General features: G+C 41.0%; 1 long non-coding RNA gene across 1 annotated transcript; it reads right to left on the reverse strand.

Annotated features, from left to right (window-relative positions):
- Positions 1-200: 200 nt before the first annotated feature.
- LOC703315 (uncharacterized) lies at positions 201-13930 on the reverse strand. Its single transcript, XR_013408193.1, has 2 exons — positions 13403-13930; positions 201-1655 (listed from the first exon to the last, which is right to left on the reverse strand). It is a non-coding gene; the product is annotated as an uncharacterized LOC703315 (long non-coding RNA).
- Positions 13931-25045: the final 11115 nt, after the last annotated feature.

The following is a 25045-nucleotide window of genomic DNA, read 5'->3' on the forward strand; positions in this document are numbered from 1 at the left end:
TAACTCTCATTCTGAGGCCAAAGGCCTGAGACCCTAAAGTTCTGATGTCAAGGGCAGGAGAAGAAGGATGTTTCCATTTCAGAAGGAGATAATTCCCCTTTCCTCTTCCTTTTTGTTCTATCTGGGTTCTCAACCAATTGGATGGTGCCTGTATTCATCCATTTATACACTGCTATGAAGAAATACCCGAGTCTGAGCAATTTATAAAGAACAAAGAGGTTTAATGCGCTGACAGTTCCACATGGCTGGAGGGGCCTCACAACCATGGTGGAAGGGGAAGCAAAGACGTCCTTCTTCACATGGCAGCAACAAGGAGAAGTGCTGAGCCAAATGGGAAAAGCTCCTTATAAAAACATCAGATCATGAGAACTCACTCACTATCATGAGAACAGCATGGCAGTAACCACCACCATGATTCAATCACCTCCAACTGGATCCCTCCCACGACATGTAGGAATTATAAGAACTACAATTCAAGATGAGATCTGAGTGGGGACACAGCAAAACCATATCTGTGCCCATCTACATTGGGTCAGGGTTATCTCAGTGTCTTCCAGAAATACCCTCACACATATGCCCAGAAATTGTGTTTTACCAGCTGTGTGTCTCTTAATCCAATCAAGTAGATGTCTAAAATTAACCATCAGAATATTTATGCCTGATTCATGCCTGAAATTTCAGGATGAAAGCTATGAAATCTCTATTTGTGTTTGTATGTCTATTAATGTGTGTTATGTATATGTGATATTTTCTTAACTCAGGTTAGGGTTGCAAAATTCATTTATAAAATTCTTTAAAAGTGTTCTATTCTAACTTGGCTTGGAAAAAAATAAGCATTTATAAATAAATATTCACCAAACTCCTAGAAATATAGGAACTGGTCAAATGTTTTTTAAGTTAACACGATTTGGATAAAACTTAGTTAAATAAGGTTAATATAATATTTTTGGTGTAATAAAACAACTATGTCTTCAAAGTTACCACTATCGAATATAAAGCAAACATAAATTCCTATTCTGCTTGAGTTCTACTCAAATAAGCTAATATTATACTTACTAGAAACGTAAAATCTTAAAGCTTTTAAATTTGATTCTAATTAAGTTGTCATTCTTATGAAAAACATTATTTCTTTTTTATGGTGAAAAGATATACATATATTTAGAGTTAGTCAGTTGGACTCGGTTTAGATGATCCCAATTTTGTTGCAACATCCAAAGCATCATAATCAGGAGCGAGTCGAACATATGCCTTCTTCTCTTTATCAGGTCGAATCAGGATGTTGACTGTGGCCACATCCATGTCCCAGAGCTTCTTCACAGCCTGTTTAATCTGGTGCTTGTTGGCTTTAACATCCACAATGAACACAAGTATGTTGTTTTCTTCTATCTTCTTCATGGCCGACTCAGTGGTCACCGGAAACTTGATGATAGCATAGTGGTCAAGCTTGTTTCTCCTGGGGGTGATCTTCTGAGGATATGTGGGCTGCCTCCGGAGTCGCAGTGTCTTGGGCCACCTCAAGGTGAATGACATGCGGATCTTCTTTTCTGTATGTTGCTGTGGACACCTTTCAACACTGCCTTCTTGGCCTTTAAAGCTTTGGCTTTGGCTTTGGCTTTAGGAGGGGCAGGAACTTCCTTCTTCACTTTCGGTGCCATCTTGTGAAAAGCGAAAAACATTATTTCAAAAATAATTTGTTTACTGTAAATCTGCTTAATAGTAGTTTCCAAAATACTTTTGGTAATTTTTAATCTTAAAGTTAAGCTAAGTAAAAGATTTGCATTAAATATCTAGACCATTTATAAATAAGATACAAAACTAAAACATTAATTACTGAACATAAATAATTAAAGTTTATATAATTTTCGCTTCTTATTTTTACAGAAAGACTAAAGATATTTTGGACCATTAATAAACATGTTTTTGTCTACCACAATGAGAAATTGTACGATGAGGAAACACATCCATGTAGATGTTGGGAGATGGTATACTCATACATTTTCTAACCTACTATGGAATGCTAATATATGACAGTGTATAACTGTTTACTTGTTAGTTTTCTCTGGAAAATAAAAGATTACTAAGTATTAAAATTATAATCAATATGTGTAAATAAAACTACTAGAAGCAATAGAATAACTAGAAACAACTCTATGCAAAGCATGCAAGAAAAGTAGGGCATGATTCACAAGTAAAGTAGGATGTATTTTTTATAAGGAATACCTTACAAAAAATACAAATAAAAAGAGATATCTAACCTTCCCTGTGTTATATTTGTATCAGTAAAATGTTGTTTTCACAAATTATATAAAATTCCTGGAAATTTGTCAATGTCCTCCTTATCCATGCTATGTGCCAGTATAGAGTTATGAGTCATAATTCCAATTATTATTCTAAATGTTGTGCCGGGTGCAGTGGCTTATGCCTGTAATCCCAGCACTTTGGGAGGCCGAGGTGGGTGGATCACAAGGTCAGGATATCAAGACCATCCTGGCTAACATGGTGAAACCCCATCTCTACTAAAAATACAAAAAATTAGCTGGGCGTGGTGGCGGACACCTGTAGTCACAGCTACTCGGGAGGCTGAGGGAGGAGCATGGCGTGAACCTGGGAGGCGGAGCTTGCAGTGTGCTGAGATCACGCCATTGTACTCAAGCCTGGGTGACAGAGCGAGACTCTGTTTCTAAATAAATAAATAAATAAATGTTGTATGCCACAGAAAAAATCAAATATCCTTGTCAACTGTGGTATAATCACAGCCATTTCATACTCTTTGTCATTTAGATATTATTTCCCCCTGATGCTTTCCTGAAAGCTCCTGCGATCAGCTACAGGTCAGAATGTTCATCTCCGATACAGGACTCCCTCTGAGACTCATGGAAAAGAGTATGACAGGTACTCTGGTTAAAGACTTCTGATGATATTGCTTAAATAACTTTAAGACCATACACTTGACTCAGTGAAGATCTCCAGAAGCCTGGTGGAGAAATTGATGGGGTCATGAGACTGCTAACCCAAGATCCAGCAAGACTGGAATTGATTACGTGGCACTGAATGAACTGATGAAAATTGATTATAATTTTATAGCTTTTTAGAGCATTGCTGGTTCTTTAATGTTCTAGTTTCTGAATTTAAGAAATCTCTTTCTCTTAATTTAACTGTAACTTACAACAATTTTGTAGATTATACTTTTGTAAACAGAAATGAAGCGTTTACATTTTTTTCCCTGCCTAATCTCTCCAGAATTTTGAAATTCTTACTGAATACTCTTTTTTTCATGATGATATAGTTATTAGCAAAAGTCCAGTAAGAATCTGTTCACCTTATAACAGGACATAATTGGAAAATTTGGTTATATTATCAAGATTTTTACTGGAACATCATATTTTAGAAGTGTACCTAAGATCAGTTATGACCAGCAATTTTAAGGAAGTAAGGTTGACTATTATGGAGACAATGCTTACAAAGCACTGTGAGAAATGGGAAAGTTCTTCTTCAAAGATTGTAAAAAGTCACAATTTCTTACTATAAGATTGCTATCCACTATTTGTGTGTGTGTGTGTGTGTGTGTGTGTGTGTGTGTGTGTGTGTTCCAAATCAGTTGTCCTAGCTTGCTCTGGCATGCCTGGACAGAACTAGACAAGCCCCAGCCCATAGTGTATGCCATTCCTTATTTGGAGATGCTTCCTTAACTATCCCTGGCAACTTCCTTTTCTTTCTTTGTTCTATTCCCCTTACCTAATTAAGAAAGTTTTAAACTAATAGCCAATTGGGTAAAGTGTAAAATGTGAGGTCCTATTCCAGCCAATGGTAACTGGACACAGCAGTAGGGTAGACACATCAGGTTATAAGTAACTCTGTCTCCTTTGTTCGGTGTGCTCTTGTGGCTGGACAGCTATTGAGTAGCACCCTTTCTGCAGAAAGTAAAGCTCGCCTTGCTAAGAGATTATTTGTTCCCATGTTAATTCTTTTTTTTTTTTTTTTAGAACACCAAAAACTTCGTTCCCAACAGCACTCTGAGAAAAGTCAGCCTGATACTTACATTACAGGGTTCACAGCCTTACAGGTTAGTAAAGAAGGTCATTTCCTGGTAGGCCCAGGAATTTAGGGATATTTGGGGGGACTCAAGAAGAGAGGAATTCACACAAAGCTATAAGGACTGCAGCTGAAATTTGATAGTATGTTCTTAGCTTGGTTTTTAGCCTGAATGAGGCCTTTAAAAGTCAAATCTGAGATTCTGTATGAAAACTTCCAGCAAAGAAACTTGAAAGCACCTATGTGGTCGTCTCCTGTTCTTGCTGCACTTACGTAAATAATCAAGCAAAATCTAACAAAACTATACTTAGATTTAAAACAAGAATAGTCTTACTTTGATTATGGTCAAAAATGATGGTTACTACAGAGAATAATTTTATGTTTCAATGGAAAACTATAACTTGGCCGGGCATGGTGGCACATGCCTATAATTCCAGCACTTTGGGAGGCCAGGAGTTCTAGATCAGCCTAGGCAACATGTTGGAAACCCCGTCTCTACCAAAAATATAAAAATTAGATGGGCACGATGATATGTGCCTGTAGTCCCAGCTAATCAGGAGGCTGAGGAGGGAGGATCACTTGCACCAAGGAGGTAGAGGTTACAGTGAGCCGAGATTGTTGCACCTTTGCACTCCAGCCTGGGTGACAGAGCCAGACCCCGTCTTGAAAAAAAAATTTTTTTTAAGGAAAGCTATAGTTATTGTGGGTTATCAGATTCTAGTCTTGTTTCTTGTTTTTGGGCTATTTTTACCTCTTTGTAAACTGGATCCTGCCATCTGATGAATTTTGTCCCACAATGATACTTGTGGAATAAGAAGCCAAGTATTGTCTCTCCTACTAATGTATCTATTGTCAGTTAATTTGAAGGTCTCCAACCCTGAAACAAAGTTAGAAGAGGTAGGTTTTGCTCCCCAAAATGCATAACAAAACTGTGGTACATTCATGCAATGGAATACTATTTAGCCATAGAAAGGAACAAGCTATCAACTCACACAAAGACATGAGTGAATCTTGTATGCACATTGCTAAGTGGAAGAAGACAGTCTGAGGAGAATACACACAGTGTGACCTCATTTAATGAGACACTGCAGAAAGCAAACTACACAGATGGGAAACCATTGGCTCCATGGGGTGGGGGTTTCAAGCATTTCATATGATACTTTAGTAGTGGGATACCTACCACAATGCACTGGTCAAAATATGCAGAATTTTACAACCAAATGGGTAAATCAAACTCTATTCAAATTAAATAAAATTACTCAGGATGTGGAGTATCCCAGGACAGAATACATCATGTGAAAAATAATTTAACTATGCTACAAATTACTGTGGTTTGGATGTGGTTTGTCCCTGCAAAAACTCGTGTTGAAATTTGACCCCCAATGTGGCAGTGTGGGGCAGTGGGGCCTAGTGGAAGGTGTTTGGGTCATGGGGACGGATCCCTCATGAATAGATTAATGTTCTCCATGGGGATGAGTGAGTTCTGCTCTCACAGGAATGGATTAATTCCTGCAGGAGTAGGTAGTTAACAAGAGTCTGGGTTCCTTGGCTTCCCTCTTGCTTTCGTTCTTGCTATGTGATCTCTGGTGCACCCCTTGCTCCCCTTCCACTTTCCACCATGAGGTGAAAAAGACTGAGACTCCACCAGATGCAACTGCCCAATCTCAGACATTCCAGCCACCAGTATTGTGAGCCAAAAGGACCTTTTTTATTTATAAATTACCCAGCCTCAGGTATTCTGTTACAGAAGCACAAAACAGACTAAGACACAAATGTAGGAAAAAACTCACTGAAGGTGTAGGGAAAATGGTGTTGACCTGTCACTTTGAAAATTAATAGAATCCGTATGCTGAAGGCAAACAAACTATACTTCATCACTGGATTCTATTTTATAAAATTCTTTCCAACAGAAGCAATTGTGAACAATTGTAAAACCACAGTATCTGTATCTGGAATAAAACAATGACTTACATAAGTCGCAGATGGTAGTAACCAGGTTTCTCACTGTTGAAGTGGGAGGTTACAAATTAGCACGGGGAGAAGGCTAGAATGATTCATGTGCTATTAGATCAGAGGTGGAGACATGAACGTAAACTTATGTTTAGTTTAATATAGATACACACAGTTCTACATAGAAAACTTTATAATTAGGTGTGTATAGGTAGGTTACACACACACATATACTTCCTAGCATTGCTAATGAGGAACAAGTGCTCATTCAACAATGTGCTCATTCGGCAGCCAGATGTAAGTTTTCCTACCATTCTGAAAGGAATGAGGCTCTTTGAAGAAATGTCTGATACTAGAACTGGGACAGTAAATATAGGAGTCGGGATAATCTTGAAGTATCAGAAAGTAAGTACTAAAAAAAATTAAAATATATCAAAGAAAAATAATAGCCAATAAAAACAGCTACTGATGGCCAACACAGGAATGAATTGTAGTGTTGAATAATAATTAAAGCTGAAAGTAATTATCTAGGTGTCTGTATTTGTATACACAGGTGAATAAGAAAACAGAGTTGCATAGAAATCTCCTTTGCAAAAGAATTCCAAGTAATTGATGTAGACACTCAGCCATCAATAATGTGGAGCCAACTCCTCACTCCGTAAGTGTGGGCTCTGCACAGTGACTTGCTCCAAAAGAACACATGCAGTATGGGCAAGGAGGAAAAATAACTTCACAGTGGAGAAACCTGACAAACAGTAGCTCTTCCAAATGATTCAAGTGAACATAAAAGGTGACAGTTCACCTTGAGAACATGCAGTGACAATGGGGGACATTCTACAAAATTCCTGACCAATCCTCCTCAGTACTATCAAGGTCATCACGACATGGAAAGCCTGACACACTGTCACAGCCAGGATGAGCCCACAGGGACGTGATGACCACATGTCATGCGTGATCCTGGATGGGATCCTGGGTCAGAGTAAGACAGAACCAAGGGCATCCAAATGAAATATAAACTTTAGTTAATAATAGTCTATCAGTATTGGTTCATTAACTATGACAAATTATGTAAGATATTAATAAGCCATGTGAGACACACTGATAGAAGATGTTAATAAGAGATGAAACTAGGTTGCAGCTACATGGGAAATCTCTGCATTTTTTGGGGGGCAATTTCTGAGTAAGTAAAAAAAAATGATGTAAAATAAAACTTTATTGAAAACAGTTATAATTTTTGAATACTTCTTTGTTTAATTATTTATACCACGAATTACTAGTAATTGACACTGTTAACTAGTCCTGTTTTTTTAAATAAGAGCATTTATGACACAAAAAATTAAACAGTACAGATTGATATATAAATCAAAACAAATGCTCTTTACATGTTTTCTGTTAGAGTAGTCACACATATGTGTAAACTTAATTATCATACTTTTTTCTTGTGCTGTAGTTGTGTCCTGGTTCATTCTTTAAAATGCTGTTCGCCTTAGACCGGGAAAAAAAACCTTACAGACTCTGTTTCAATTCATGGCTAAATATTTTCAAAACAGTGACTTTGTAAAAATATGTTCCAATGGAAAATTGATTCATTGTGATGGGATCACTTATTCCAAAGACTTCTTGTCTTCATTTCGTGTCCATGGCTACCTTTTAGCCATAATACAACAGAATTGTCCATGTGTTTCTTGTTGTTCTGAAGGGTTATAGATATACAGGGGTTGGTTATATTCGTGTTTATTTACATATATGTTTAAAATTGTCCATATAAGGGTTTTAAAGATTACATTGGAAGCCTTATGTTTTAAAATGTACTCAGAATTTGTTTTAACCAGGGATGTTAAGACCTGGAGACATGGAAGTGACTGTCCCATTCAAACTCATAGATCCCTAGAAATAGGAGGCACAGGGACGCCCCAGGCAGAGGCAGGAGAGGGGAAGGCACGGGCAGGATCCTCTGCTGTAGTCTCTGTGGGACAGCAAGGGCAGGCAGGGCAGGCAGGCTTAGGCTGCCCAGCGTTAATAGCTTCAGCAGGCTCTGGGGCATAGGGGCCATTTCTAGTTGTCTAGTACCTCACCCTGTGGTGATTAAGGAAGGGCGGTATTGTCTCCTACAGTATCAGAGCTAGATAAAGTAGGTGGTTAGGAGTATGGGTTCTGAATTGGTAGTTTAATTGGCTGGTCCTGGGAAAGACAATCTTTTCCCAGTATACACTAGATGCTAGAGCGTCAAGAAAACAGAAAATAAGAAAATATAATTAATGCATTCTGTGTGTACAGATGGAGTCTTCTTTTGCTTCCCCAAAGGAAGAGTCCACAGGAGCCTGGCACTCCTGGACCTGAGGAAACCCTGAAAATGTTGGTATCTGCAGATCCTCTCCAAAAAGAGGTCGCCAATCTCCTAAGACTACAAGCTGATCCCAGCATTCTGGGAGCCAAGAGGGAGAAAGAATCCGCTGATCTCCCTGCTCAGTAAATTGGCTTTCACTAAATACTGTCTTTGCATAAGCAGCATTATCCAGTGTCCTGGAGCTTAGAAAAGTTCTGTTTCAGTATCTGAAGAAAATAAATTGTTTCTTTTTCTGATGTCAGGGAGGAGCATTTGACTGCCAGTGTGGACTGAGGGGTCTTGGGATCAGTCTTCCCAATGTGCTTTGAACCGACCCTCTGTGTCTGCCTCACCATCTCCTCAGCTTACCTAGACACTTGGGAACCCTAACACAAGCCCTTCTAGGAGTCTGTGGTGTGGCTTAGCTGCCTCTGTAGGAATCTCTTGGGGTTAAACATTTTCCACTCTGCTAAGTCAGTGCCATCTGTTCTTTGGCTTCATCTTCAGAAGACCCTGAGCCCTTCCCCACCCTCCTTGCCCCACCCTCCACACCAACTGCGTGGCGCCCTTGAGGCCATAGGGTTGCTACCATAGGATTTTTGTATTGAGTGCTCTGATTCCAAGCAACTGTGAGAGATTTCTATGGCAGGGCCTCCGGGTTCCTGTCAAATTAAATTGTAGTTGACTGGTGGGTGCTATTTAAGAAGCATCCCCCTTTCTCCTTCCTAACAGAGCCCTGAATTATTCAGTCACGTGGTTTGAAACATGGGGTGGGTCCCGGTTGACTTAACCAGCACTGTCTCACCCTGTGTCACAGTTACTGGTTCCAAAGTGAGTGCATAACTGAGGCTCATGCCAGGTGCCACACAGCACTCCCTTGGTCCCCCTAATGGACTTTGGGATGGGCGGGGTCTGAGTTGTTCCAATTAGAGTCAAATACAAGTTGTGCTAGGTTGTTAGGAACAAGGGTGTGCTTGTTCATGCTCCCTCTTTGGTGAAGAATGCAACCTCAGAAATTGTTCCTGGAGATTTTGCCACATGCAGAATTATTCTGACTTCACTGAAGGCAGAGCAGAAAATTGGGAAGAGACTGAGTCCTGGTAACATCCATGAGCTTCTGTGCTCAGATTCACACTGAAGCCTGGCCTCCTTCTGAACTACCCACCTGAGTCAATAAATTCCCCTGTATTTAAAGTAAAATTGAGCTGGATTTTTAGTTACTTGCACCTGCAGGTGTTCTGTGAAGCTGGTACTGTGAGTTTGCATCTGAGAATATTTACAGTGTTTCTCTCATGGTTGAGTCAATCATTTCAAGGATGCTCTGAGGGTAAAAAGAACGATGAATTGTGAAGCAGTGAATTGTGCTGCCAGGCACAATTCATTGGACAATAGAAAGCCTCATCTCCTGGGCAGTAGAAAGTTTCATTGTACATAAATTACATATCTTGTTTCTGTCTCAACCTCTTATTTTTTCATATGCAAAGGAGGTAAGGAAATCCAAATAAGTCCAGCAGCTAATATGTCTCTCAGACATGATCCAAAACAGAATTGAATTATGTAAGCCTTGTTAAAATTCATCATCATTCATATTTCTGAATATTTAAATTAGAAATTCTGAAAAAGTAGTTTGTTTCAGAGGTAGTTTGTATGTGGGTAGGTATTTTTTCAGGATCAAAAGTTTATTTTTTATTATCTAATTGAGTTTAATTTACATATAACAAAATTTAGTAATTTTAAGTGTACAAATCAATGCATTTTGACAAATATACATATAGTCATGTACACAACAGTACCATTAAAATACATTTCATTACCCCCAAAATTCTCTTGCATGCTGCTGTAGTCAGTGACCCCTGCCCCACACCACAGCTTCCGGCAGTTGCTTTCTTTCACTCTAGTTTTGTTTGTCTTAGAATATGATACAGGCCACATGCAATGACTCAGGTCTGTAATCCTAGCACTAGATTGAGAAGCGGGGATCACTTGAGCCCAGGAACTTGAGACCAGCCTGGGCAACATGGCAAAACCCCATCTCTTAAAACACACACACACACACACACACACACACACAAATTAGCCAGGTGTGGTGGCACACCCCTTTGGTCCCAACCGCTTTGGTCCCAGATACTCAGGAGGCTGAAGAATCACCTGAGCCTGGGAGGTCAAGGCTGCGGTGATCTGTGATCACATCACTGCACTCCAGCCTTGGTGACAGAGTGAGATGTTATCTCAAAAAAGAAGTATTTGATATAAATGGAATCATATAGAATATTCTCTTATACCTAGTTTCTTTCATGTATTCTAATGCCTTTGAACGTCCATGTGATTTCCAGTGTATATGTCATTCTTATGTTGGGCAGTAACCGTTGTAGGAATATATTACAGCTTATCTACTCTTCAGTGATAGACTATTTTAAAAATATTTGGCTATTAAGAAGAAAGTTGTTATGAATACTTATATTCAGACCTTTGTGTCAACAGATTTTCACTTCTCTTGGTTGAAAACTTAGGAGGAATTATTATTTTTTTAGGTTACGGATTTTTAAATGATTGTCAGTTGCCAGTTACTTTAAAAAAAATGTAAGTTCTTAAATTTTAAAGTTTAGGATGCCTGACTACCCTGACAAAAACAAGCAATGGGGAAAGGATTTCCTATTTAATAAATGGTGTTGGGAAAACTGGCTAGCCATATGAAGAAAACTGAAACTAGACCCCTTCCTTACACCTTATACAAAAATTAACTCAAGATGGATTAAAGACTTAAACATAAGACCTAAAACCATAAAAACCCTAGAAGAAAACCTAGGCAATATCATTCAGGACATAGGCATGGCCAAAGACTTCATGACTAAAACGCCAAAAGCAACGACAACAAAAGCCAAAATTTACAAATGGGATCTAATTAAACGAAAGAGCTTGTGCACAGCAAAAGAAACTCTCATCAGAGTGAACAGGCAACCTACAGAATGGGAGAAAATGTTTGCAATCTATCCATCAGACAAAGGGCTAATATCCACAATCTACAAGGAACTTAAACAAATTTACAAGGAGAAAAAAAAACCATCAAGAAGTGGGTGAAGGATATGAACAGACACTTCTCAAAAGAAGACATTTATGTGGCCAAGAAACATATGAACAAAGGCTCATCATTACTGGTCATTAGAGAAATGCAAATCAAAACCACCATGAGATACCAACTCATGTTAGTTAGAATGGCGATCGTTAAAAAGTCAGGAAACAACAGATGCTGGAGAGGATGTGGAGAAATAGGAACACTTTTACACTGTTGGTGAGACTGTAAATTAGCTCAACCATTGTGGAAGACAGTGTGGCAATTCCTCAAGGATTTAGAACCAGAAATACCATTTGCTCCAGCAATCCCATTACTGGGTATATACCCAAAGGGTTATAAATCATTCTACTATAAAGACACATGCACACGTATGTTTACTGCAGCACTATTCACAATAGCAAAGACTGGGAACCAACCCAAATGCCCATCAATGATAGACTGAATAAAGAAAATGTGGCACATATACATCATGGAATACTATGCAGTCATAAAAAAGGATGAGTTCATGTCCTTTGCAGGGACATGATGAAGCTGGAAACCATCATTCTTGGCAAACTAACACAGGAACAGAAAAGCAAACACCGCATGTTCTCACTCATAAGTGGGAGGTGAACAATGAGAACACATGGACACAGGGAGGGGAACATCACACACGGGGGCCTGTTGCAGGGTCGGGGCCTAGGGGAAGGATGGCATTAGGAGAAATACCTAACATAGATGACAGGTTGACAGGTGTAGCAAACCACCATGGCACGTGTATACCTGTGTAACAAACCTGCACGTTCTGCTCATGTATCCCAGAACTTAAAGTATATAAAAAAAATAAAAGTCACAGGATGTTTGTGATAGTATCTATTACACTGATGTTGACATCACACATGGCTGACTATTTGGAGACTCCAAGTGAAATTTCTTGCAGTTCTCAGTGCCAGGAAAATATGTATTTCTGGATAAAAACTCAAAAATTTTAGAAAAACTTCCAAGTTTCATAGTCTAGAGCTCTAACACTGGAATCTTCCAAATTTAAGGATTAATGATTTACCTAAATCTAAAAATAGTAGGTTGCAGATGTATTTAAACAGTGTGCCTAGGTAGTATGCTTATATATTAAGATTAAAATGGTCTTCTAAAGTTTATTAATTCTAATATAACCTTTATTGTTTCATGTAGACATATCTTTCTGGTTCCCAGGATAATTTAAACAATTAATTCTAAGCAACTATTAACTTAGTTCTAGATTGGGATATCTATTTATGCATTTGAAGCTTTAGATATGTATTTCAAATCAGAAATGTGTGCTGGTCATGGAAAGTTGTGACTTAGAGCCTCAGGTAAGTTTTTTTTCATGTGAACATACTGCTTCCAATTGTTGTTATGCCCAGAGCAGACAATTAATAAATACCCTTGGAACTGAATGAGTGATTAACTGCAAATATCACAATACATCTTCTTAGCGGGCATGATAATTAGACATATTTAGTCCTTGCTGTAACCTAAGAAAGGAATTCTTTTCATTAAATGTTTAATGTCTCACCCTGTTCATACAGCCGGAGTTACTGATTCAGTTTGATGTGAATTCAGTCTTATAAAAGACCCATCATTAAAACCTGCACTTATGCTTCCTATAGTATTGGAACTTCCAACTTGTATACAAAATAGATATCCTTCATATTCTTAAAAACCACAAGAAATCTCCCTTTATTCATAATAAACACAGAATTAGGTATTCTATTAAACTGAACAATAGAACTCACTGGGAGTGACCGCATAAACTATATCACGAATTGTCAAAGTGTCTGGAAAAGTCAGTGGGCCATTTCGCTCCACGCTGTGCCATGAGCCAACCAAGAGGGTTGTCAGTGACTCTGCGTGGGTCACCCAGGGCACGTGGTGCTGAGGCTGTCAAAGAGCAAGACGGGGCTGCATCTAAACTCAGGCCTCTGCTAAGTGTCCGAACTCGGGCAAGATGCTAAAGACTTTAGAGACGTTTCCTTTTCTATGATTGGGGTTATAACACTCACCCTGTCAGGTTCTCCTGTGCGTTGACAAGGCCGGCACGTGACACACCAGGGGCAGAGCTGGACGGGAACCTTCTTCCTCAGACATCAGGGTCCTCATGAGCATCAACAAAATAAAGAGAGCAGGAGAGCAGGAGAGCAGGAGAGCGGGGGAGCGGGGGAGCGGGGGAGCAGGGGAGCAGGGGAGCAGGGCATCTCCAGCTGTGTCGGGACTGCAGCAGGGACTCAGCAACAATCAGTCTCTTTCTCTTGTTTCATCCAAATCATATATTTAAAAAATAGGTAGGGTTATCATGGATGTTTATATTGATTCCTGGGATCAGACAAATATACCTTTCCTTGTCATGCTGTTTTCTCTTCCCAGATGGTTTGAAGAGCTTCGTTTTGGACTTGATATTCCTGGAGTGCATTTCTTTTTCTAATTAGTTCAGTCTTGACCCTGAGCCATCACCCCTCCAGAGTAGCAGGATATTCCACTCCACCATTGTTGGGGTGCCACAATTTCACTACTAATCAAAGGCTCCTTGGTTACTGAAAAATGAGAGACGTACCTCTAATAATCAGTCTAGATTGTCACTGCTCACTTCCTCATTTTCCAATTCCACAGGGGCCCCTCAAAGCCCGGAAGGTCTCATTTCAGACGTCTTATAGACCATGGGAACCAGGAGACACTGGGAACCCTAGGGCCAGCACCCACCTCATTTGCACCCTGTCTCTGTTTCCATCACCCTCTAGATATTGCCACAGAGCAGTGTTGGGACCCACTGGAGATCTGACTGCTCCCAGTCTGGGAAACTGCCTTCTCTCCCTCCACTGATATCGTATTTCTACTTTCCACCCCACAGAAATCCTTGAACTAATCACAAAAGGGATTGGTAGTTACCTGGTGTGAAGCAGAGCTGAGCCAAAGGATGAAGCAATATTGCAATGGACTCTGTCATTGATATCACTAGTTCGCAAATCTGTTACCACTATGGTCAAATTTTTATATTCACTTTAAAATTATAACTCATTCTGCTCATTGTATTCAAGGCAACATCTACCCTAAAATATACTCAGGCATTAATTTACGCTCTTCTGTTTACAAATGAGAATTCATAAGCAAATTGAGGTAGCAATTACATTTTTTTAAACTGAAGGCAAAACAGAAGACATATACACATACGTCAGAGAAACAAAACAGAGAGCCCAGAAACAGATTGAAATACAGCCAGCTGATCTCTGACAAAGGAGCAAAGGCAATTCAATGGAGAGAGGAGAGTCTTTTTAACAAATGATGCTGGAACAAATGGACATCCATGTGCAAAAAAAAAAAAAAAAAAAGAATCTATAAACAGACGTTACACCTTTTACAAAAGTTAATGTAAAGTAGATATTAGATCAATATATTAAATGCAAAATTTTCAAACTCCTAGAAGATAACATAAGGAAAAACTCTAGATAACGTCGGATTTGGTGATTCTTTTAGATACAACACCAAAAGCATTATTCACGAAGAAAAATATTGGGAACTTGAACTTTAACATAAAAAAACTTTAGTTTTGTGAAAGATACTGTTAAGAGAATAAAAAGACAAACCAGAGACTGTGAGAAAATATTTGCAAACTATATCTAAGGATTCATATCTGAAATATGCAAAGAACTCTTAAAACTCAATAAGAAAACAAACAACCCAATTAAAAATGGGTAAAAGCTGAACATTTATGCAGATGGAAATTAAGTATATGAAAAGATGCTCTGTATAATGTCTTATTAGGAATTGCCAATTAAGACAACAGTAAGATACCACTACTTACCTATTAGAATGGCCAAAATCCACAAGACCAAAAACAGCAAATGCTGGTGAGGATGTGGAGCAAAAGAAACTCGCATTCATTGCTGTGGGCATTATGTGACATTTTGGAAAAGGGAAAATTACATAGATAGCAAAATAATCAGTGGTTGACAGGGGTTGGGGAGAGGAAAGGATGGATGGGCAGAGAGCCTTGGCTGTTTAGGGCAGTGAGACCACTGTGTGCGATTTCACAATAGTGGACCCACGACAGTGTGCAGATGCCCACACCCATTGAATTCAGACCACAAAAAGGTATTAATTACATAAACCATAAACTTTCATAATGAAATAAATGTTTTTTAAAAGAAGATAGTGTTGTTCAGTTACTGTCTACTTTCTGAAATGGAGATGGTGGAGCGCTTCCATGGTTGTGAGGATAAAAATAGATTAGAGAATGTAATAACTAAAATAGGTGTATAAACATTGTTAAACTATTTTATTCTCATTTTAAAAACATGCCTTAAATATATTTGTTATGCTTTACAATTGAGCAAGTAGTGCAAACACATTAATATAATTCTCCTCTAGCTCCACTGAGAAGTCAGGACTGCAGGGCTTCAGTGCAGGACTGCACAGCTCCACCTGCACCTGCCAAATGCAACAACCTCTTTCAGTGTCATTAAAATATTTCAATAGGAGGATTGAGTTTAGATCCAACCTGTGTTTTCTCCCCTGGAAAAAAAGGTTTTTTTGAAACAAAGAAGGTCTTTACCGTCTTCATCCGAAATGCTGAGGCATCTGCAATGTCTGCTGTAAGTGACACCAGGCTCTCCTCTGAAATCTAGCAATGGGAAAATAGACTGTAGATTCTGCTTTCAGAAAGGGGGGAATCAGAACTAAGTCAAAATGCCATGTCCTCATTCATAAACATCTTATTTTACAAATTCCACAGGTTTAGTTATTTTGGGATTAATATGGGCCTATATTACAGTGCATTTATTAATTTAGCATGAATTGTTCAAATGCATTCTGGATCCTGAGCTGACATCCAGCAATGCTGAGTGTGTGCCTGTGTGAGTCACCAGCAATGAAGAGCCTCAGGTTATTGTATTTATAAAATGAAGGGGTTTAGGCTTGCTCTGATTTTTTAAAAACCATTTTTAAAAGTAAAAACTGTTTTTCTTGCTATATAAAAATGTACAAGAAAAACTCAAACATTACAAATGATAAATTATAATTTTATTAATATAAATATTTTTGTGAGCTCAATTTATATGACTTAGTTATTATAAAAGAAATAAGCAAGGCCAGGCGCGGTGGCTCAAGCCTGTAATCCTAGCACTTTGGGAGGCCAAGACGGGTGGATCACGAGGTCAGGAGATCGAGACCATCCTGGCTAACACGGTGAAACCCCGTCTCTACTAAAAAAATACAAAAAAACCAGCCGGACGAGGTGGCGGGCGCCTGTAGTCCCAGCTACTCGGGAGGCTGAGGTAGGGGAATGGCGTGAACCCGGGAGGTCCAGAAACACCGTTTTTACATTGCCATAGCTAATGTTAACACCTCCTAGAATAAAGGGGGAATCACCACCAAGGGTCAGTTCTGGTTCAGACTCTGGAGTGAGGGCATTATTCTTTTTGCATATAATGCAGTGACTCCACATTGCACCAGTGGCTTGGTCAAAAAAGACAAAATTTCTGGGGAATTAGTGTTGATTATTTTTAGATATCATAATCTTGGCTTTATGGACACCTTATATTAAACAGATCTCACTTGCCAAATGCCACAGGATGCAGGCCAACAGACAGGCTCCGAGGGCTCTTGTGAGCTGGAACTGCCATATAAGCAGAACCAGAAGAGAGAGAGAACACTGCGTATATCCAACACAGCATAGCCACCCTGAAAGCCTCACCCTTTCTTTTAGAAATGTGTTTAGATTTTATACACTTTTGCTAGATTTTGTTATGTAAGATTTATGTATTGAAAGGTCTTAAAGATTTTTAAATGTTGAGTAAAATGTTCACGAGTATAGTTTATATATATAAATGTATATGAAACAAACCTGTCATGTAATTTATTTTCTTTAAAAACAAGGCACTGGCTGGGTGCAGTGGCTCACGCCTGTAATCCCAGCACTTTGGGAGGCTGGGACGGGCAAATCACGAGGTCAGGAGTTTGAGACCAACCTGGCCAACATGGTGAAACCCCGTCTCTACTAAAAATACAAAAAATTAGCTGGGCATAGTGGCAGGCACCTATAATTTCAGTTACTTTGGAGGCTAAGGCAGAAGAATCACTTGAACTCGGGAGGTGGAGGTTGCAGTGAGCCAAGATCATGCCACAGCACTTCAGCCTGGGTGACAGAGTGAGACTCCATCTCAAAACAAAAAACAAAAAACAAGACCCTTATACAAATTACCCTTGGAACTTTTATTTAGAATTTAAGGTTATTTGGGGTTTAGTGTCATGTAAACAAAATTCTCCCAATTGCTAGGGTCCTCTTGGGGTGCTGCATCCTGTAAGATATGATCATGCCAGAAAAACAGACCCTTCTCCATCTAGGAACTCAAATGCCAAGGGTGATGCCAGATCAACTTTCATTACTGAGTCATATATTCCTAAATGCAGTGTATCATAGAAAAACAGACATACCCTTAACAGTTTAACCTGACAAAGTTCTGAAATACTTCCGTTGCAATAAAAGTTGTGAAAAGGCTATCTTGCTAGAGATCTCTGAATCAGAGAAGAAAGTGAAGGCTGGGCACAGTGGCTCATGCCTGTAATCCCAGCACTTTGGGAGGCGGAGGCAGGTGGATTACTTGATGTCAGGAGTTCGAGAGAAGCCTGGGAAACATGGTGAAACCCTGTCGCTACCAAAAATAAAAAAATTAGCTGGGCATGTTGGTGGGTGCCTATAACCCCAGCTACTCGGGAGGCTGAGGCAAGAGAACGGCTTGAACCCTAACCCGAACACGAACCCTAACCCTAAACCTAACCCAAAACAGAACCCGAACCCTAACTCGAATCTTAATCCTAACATGGAACCAAACCCTAACCCAACCCCAACCCTAACCCCTAACCCGACCCCGACTCCGAAACTGACCCTGACCCTAACCCCTAACCTCTAACCCTCTAACCCTCACCCTCGCCCTCGCCCTCGCCCTAGCCCTAAAACCCTAACCCTAAAATCCTAACCCTAACCCTTGGGTGGAGAGAACCTCTGTGCGCAGGATTCAGAGGGGATTTCGGTTTCCCGTTTTCCACACTGAACCATTCTAAGTAGTCTCTGACCTTCGTTATTCAGGGCTAGAAACAGGAAGTATTTTATTCACTGTGGATGCGGCCCCGAGTTGTCCCAAAGCGAGGCGGTGCCGCCAACGTCTGTGCTGAGCACAACGCAGCTCCGCCCTCGCGGTGCCCCCCACGCCAGGGTCTGGGCAGGGTACAACGCTGCTCTGTCTTCACGGTACCCCCGAGGTCTGTGCAGAGGAGAACACAGCTCCGCCCTCGCGATGCTCTCAGTGTCTGGGCTGAGGAGAATTCAGCTCCGCCCTCACAAACGTACAGCACCGGCGCTGGCGCAGAGTCGCACGCCAGGCGCGGGCGCAGGACGACGCAGGCGCAGAGTCAGAGGCCGGTGAGGCGCAGGCACAGAGTCGCACGCCAGGCTCGGCGCAGGCCGGCGCAGGCGCAGAGTCGCAGGCTGGCGCGGCGCAGGCCCAGAGTCGCGCGCCAGGCGCGGCGCAGGCCGGCGCAGAGCCGCAGGCCAGCGCGGCGCAAGCGCAGAGTCGCACGCCTGCGCAGTGGGGGGGGGGAAAAAAGAGGGTCGCGGCGCAGGCGCAGAGACGCATGCTTAGAGGGGAGCGGCGGAGACGGGCGAAACATCAGTAATCTGAAAAGCCGGGCTCCGGTGACCTCTGCTTGCAGCCGCGCTCTACAGGACCCTCTTGCTCACAGTGCTGTGCCAGTGCGCCCCTTGCTGGCGACTACAGCAACTGCAGGGCCCTGTTTCTTGCAGTGGTGGCCAGCGCCCCCTGCTGGCGCCGGGGCACTGCAGGGCCCTCTTGCTCGCAGTATAGTGATGGCACGCCACCTGGTGGCAGTTGGGGACGTTGCAGGGCTCTCTTGCTCACAGTGTAGTGGCAGCACTTCCGATGCTGGCAGCTGGGGACACTGCCCGGCCCTCTTGCTCCAAGTGAAGTGGCGGCTGGCTCCGCAGCTGGCAGCTGGGGACACTGCCGGGCCCTCTTGCTTGCCTTGTAGTGGGGGCACGCCCCCTTCTGGCCGCTGGGGGTACTACAGGATCCTCTTGCTCACAGTGTGGTGGCAGCACGCCCCCTGCTGCCAACCAGGACGCTGCAGGGTCCTCTTGCTCATGGTGTGGTGCCCGTGCGCCACCTGCTGGCAGCTAAGTACACTGCAGGATCCACTTGCTCACAATGTAGTCGTCGTATGCCCCCTGCTGGTAGCTGTGGACACTGCCGGGCCCTCTTGCTGGCAGTGTCGTCGCAGCACAACACCTGCAGGCAGATGGGGACTATGCAGGGCCCTCTTGCTCCAGGTGTGATGGCTGGCGCCCCCTACTGGCCACCTTCTGCACCACTTAACGTTGGAGCGCCAGTTATTAAGCGCCATCAGTTCTGGAAATTCAAACTGAAACGGAGCTATTACTGGGGAGAGCTGATGTCCCAGTTCTTGTCTAACTTGGAAGAAGTATTTTCACCAAGAGGCAATACAAAGATGGCAGATAACTTCATTGAAAAAAATACAGTGTGAAGAGCTTATTGTAGAAAAATAGGAAGGAGTAGGCTGATCGTGCAGGAAAGAAGCCTAAGAGTCCTGTGCAGGGAATTTTATTTTGGACTTCTTCACATTTCTGCCTCTGTCTCAAGTCTCCACCTGTTTTCTTTGTCTGGTTTTCCTGCTACTGCCTTAGGTCCCCAACTTGCCCCACTTAGGCTTGTGGGACCTCCTCACTGTTGGTTGAGGCACATGTGTGGTGATCAATCCGAACTCACTCTGGCACCAGGCTCCTTCCCACCATCCCAGGCAGGCTGACAGCAGTCACATTTGTATCTACTGTGCCTATCTCTTTTGAATGTCCTTCTCTGCCCTAATCTGTACTTATGGTGCCAGGTTTCTTTTAAGAATGTCCCCTTTGTCCTTATCAGCATGTAGCCAGCAGTATTGTGACATTATTACTGCAGAGTGAATGATGACTGGGGCATCTTAAGAGGAGTTGTAGGGTGTTTCTTTCTGCATAGGTACCTCTTCTCCCTCCAACCCACAACTGACAAGTGCCCATCCACTCCAGCATTAGAGATGCCACTAATATGTGAATTTTTGGTGGTCCCTCTAGGTGAGCCTTCCCAGACTTTCCCTTTTCCAGGAGCTCCCCCTCCTGTTCATGTCTAGCTATCTATGTGCTCTAACAGAGCCCACTATCCTGTGTCTTTCCCAAAAATAGTGAGGGAAAGATTAATGGGAAACCATAGGAAATGATATGCACGTAGATGAAAACTTTACAACTTACACAAATAATCACTCAAAATCATCCTTATACTAAAAATGCAAAACTATACAATTTCTAGAAGAAACTATGGAAGAAAAGCTATGTGCCTTTGGATTTGGTAATGAATTTTAACAAATGACACAAAAGGTTTATATACACAGAAGAAATGACAATGTGGATTTATTAATATTTAAAGTTTATACTCTGGGAAAGACCTTGTTAAGGGAACAAAAAGACAAGCCACATATTGAAAAAAAATTTCCAAAATACAGATCTGAGAAAGAATTTGTATTCAAAATACATACAAAATTCTTAAAACTAAACAGTAAGTTAAACAGCCCAATTAAAAATGCACACAGATCTGGACACCTCACCAAAGACAATCTACAGATGGTAAGTAAACATACAAAAAGATGCTCAACATAGTAGATAACTGAAAACCACAATGAGATAGCACAGTTGGTCTGTATCTGTTAGAACTGCTAAACTCTAAAAAAATGACAAATTGCTGGAGGAAAAACAAGAACTCTTTTCATTGCTGGTAGAAGACAGTGTGTAAGACCAGAATATGCCACCCCAAAATATGTCCCTTTTGGCATAAGAATTATTCTGAGCTGATTACTTTGAAAAAATGCTAAAAAAGGAAGTTCTGAAAACAGAGAAGTTACCCTTGTGTAAGGAAAATTTACATCTATAAAGGAAATCCCCGTTTAAAAGATCTCTCTCTCTCTCTCTCTCAGCACTAACCAAGAAGAGGATAACTAAATCATTAAAAGAGTCTTATCAACAGAGAACGCATGGAGTTAAGTCTGTATAAGAAAACTTACCCTTGTCTACTGTGCTTTTGCTTGCTATGTCCCCACTACTGAGCCTCAAATCTTCTTTCTTTAAGTTGAAGATAGCATTTACACTTGAATTGAAAGCCACCTACTGGGGATTTACTCATTTTTCCCTGAGTATCTCCCATGTATCCATAAGGTATACATGTTTTTAAACTCGTCTACTTTTTTCTCATTTTAATCTGTAATTTGTTACAGAGGGTCCCATCTAAGAATTCCGTAAAGGTAGAGAGAAAATTATTTTTCCTCCCCTATTAGTAGTTGGGCAGTTTTTCCCAAAGCTAAACAAGTCTCACCTTACAATCCAAAAATCATATTCGTAAAGTATTTTGACCACTACTTTGATATTATTTCCAAACAAAAGCTACCATGCAATTATGTACAGAAGCCCTATTCATAATGACCAAAGGAAAAAAAGGAATCAGAAAGTCTTACAACAGATGACTGTGTGGGAACCCACTCAGACATCAAGAGTTGTTATAGGGGCCAGGCACGGTGGCTCGCTCTTGTAATCCCAGCACTTTGGGAGGCTGAGGCAGGTGGATCACAAGGTCAGGAGATCAAGACCATACTGGCTAACACTGTGGAACCCTGTCTCTACTAAAAAAAATACAAAAAAAATTAGCTGGATGTAGTGGTGAGCACCTGTAGCCCCAGTTACTCGGGAGGCTGAGGCAGGAGAATGGCATAAATCTGGGAGGCGGAGCTTGCAGTGAGCCAAGATCGCACCACTGCACTCCAGCCTGGGTGACAGAGAGAGACTACATCTCAAGAAAAAAAAAAACTTGTTTGTTTTATATTTAATAGTGATAACTCTGAAGACATAGTTGTTTTATTACACAAAAAATATTAAATTTATTTTATTTAAGTTTTATCCAAATCACATTAACCTGAAAAACATTTGGATCGGTTCCTATATTTCTAGGAGTTTGGGAATATTTATTTATAAATGATTTTTTTCCAAGCCAAGTTAGAATAGAGCACTTTTAGAGGATTTTATAAATGAAATTTGCAATGCTATCCAGAGTTAAGAAAAATCAAATATACAAAACATACATTAATAGACATACAAACACAAATAGAGATCTCATAGCTTTCATCCTGAAATTTTAGCCACGAATCAGGCATAAATATTCTGATGGTTAATTTTAGATGTCTGCTTCATTGGATTAAGAGATACTAACATAGCTGGTAAAGCACAGTTTCTGGGCATAAGTGTGAGGGTGTTTCTGGAAGACACTGAGATAAGGAAGATCCACTCTGACCCAATGTGGATGGGCACTGATATGGTTTGACTGTGTCCCCACCCAGATCTCATCTTGAATTGTAGCTCCTATAATCCTTACATGTTGTGGGAGGGACCCGCTGGGGGACGATTGAATCATGGTGGTGGTTACTGCCGTGCTGTTCTCATGATCTGATGGTTTTATAAGGGGCTTTTCCCCTTTGACTTAGCACTTCTTGCTGTTGCCATGTGAAGAAAGACATCTTTGCTTCCCCTTCCGTCATGATTGTGAGGCCCATCCAGCCATGTGGAACTGTCAGCCCATTAAACCTCTTTGTTCTTTATAAATTGCTCAGCCTCAGGTACTTCTTCATAGCAATACAAAAATGGACTAATAAAGGCACCATCCAATTACTTGAGAGCCCAGATAGAACAAAAAGGAAGAGGAAAGGTGAATTATCTCCTTCTGAAGCTGAAACATCCTTCTCTTGTCTTTGACATCAGAACTTCAGGGTCTCAGGCCTTTGGCCTCAGAATGAGAGTTACACCATTGGCTGAACTGATTCTGAGCCCTTTGGACATGGACTGAGCAATGCTACCAGCTTTCCTAGTTCCCCAACTTGGAGACAGCCTATTGTGGACTTTCTCAGCCTCAATAATTATGTGAACCAGTTTCCCTAATGAATCTTCTCTCATCTGTCTATCTACATAAATCCGACGGATTGTGCCTTTCTGGGGAACCCTGACTAATGTGATAATAATAATACAAAATTCACCAGCTTATATAGAGGACTTGGGTTTTGTCTTTACCCCATTTTATATTTGTATTATAACTGTGTTTCTGGAAAAAATGGAACAAGTTTTTATCTTCTTCATATGAGGGCTAAAACTTTTTTCTCACCAATATTTTTGGAGATTTTTACGATTTTCAAGATTTTTCTTTTGACCCTAACCCCTGAACCAAACCCTCACCCCTACTGCTAAACCCTAACCCTAACCCCTACCACTAAACCCTAACCCTAACCCTAAACCTAAACCCTAACCCTAAACCCTAACCCTAACTCTAGCCCTAAACTTAACAGAACCCCAACCCAAACCCTAAATCCAACCCCAAACCCAACCACAACCCTAATACTAACACTAACCCAACCCCATCTCTAAAACCATGACCCTAAAATCCTAACAACCCTAAATCTAACAACCCTAACCCTAACAACACTAACAAACCTAATGTTAGCAACCCTAAACCTAACAACTGTAACCCTGACCCCTGACCGTAACCCTTTGTATAAATATCAAGTGATCTTGAATAGACAAAACACTCCTGAAAACGAAAAGCCTACTTAGTGGCTCACATTTCTCATTGTCAAATATTACTGCAAAGGAATAGTAATCAAGACAACATAATACTGGCATAAGGAGACAAATATAAATCAATGGAACTGAATGTCCAGTCCAGAAATAAAACTATACCTCTACGGCCAACTGAGTTTTGACACGAGCCAAGACCACTAAATTCAACAAACGCTGCTAGCATCTGACTACCTAGAGTCAGAGGTAACAAACTGTACACTTACCTCACAACACAGAAAAAGTAACTAAAAATGGTTCAAAGCCCTACATATAAGAGTTACAAATAGAAACTCTAGAAGAAAACAGGGATATATCTTCATGACCTTGGATTTGGCAAAGGTGTTACAGATCTGAAACCAAAAGCACTAGCCACAAAAGAAATAATTTCCTCAAAATTAACAACTATGCATCAGAAGACATTATCAAGTAAGTTGGCTGTGCACTGTGGTTCACGCCTGCAATCCGAGCACTTTGGGAGGCAGAGGCAGGAGGATCACTTGAGTCCAGGACTTCAAGACCAGCCAGGATGACAGAGCAAAACCCCATCTCTACTAATAGTACAAAAATTAGCCAGGAATGGTTGCACACAGCTGCAGTCCCAGCTACTAGGGAGACTGAGGCGGAAGGACCGCTTGACTCCAGAACGTAGAGGTTGTAGTAAGCTGAGATCACACCACTACACTTCAATCTGGGCAACAGTGCAAGACCCTATCTTAAAAAAATAAAGAATGGGTATGATGGCTCACGCCTATAATCCCAGCAATTTGGGAGACTGAGGCAGATGGAACACTTGAGGTCAGGAGTTGGAGACCAGCCTGGCCAACATGTCGAAACCTTGTCTCTACTAAAAATACAAAAATTAGGGCCGGGAGCGGTGGCTCACGCCTGTAATTCCAGCTCTTCTGGAGGCTGAGGCAGAAGGATTAACTGAGGACGGGAGTTC

The sequence above is a fragment of the Macaca mulatta genome, chromosome 18 (assembly GCF_049350105.2).
Source record: "Macaca mulatta isolate MMU2019108-1 chromosome 18, T2T-MMU8v2.0, whole genome shotgun sequence".
Lineage (NCBI taxonomy): Eukaryota > Metazoa > Chordata > Mammalia > Primates > Cercopithecidae > Macaca > Macaca mulatta.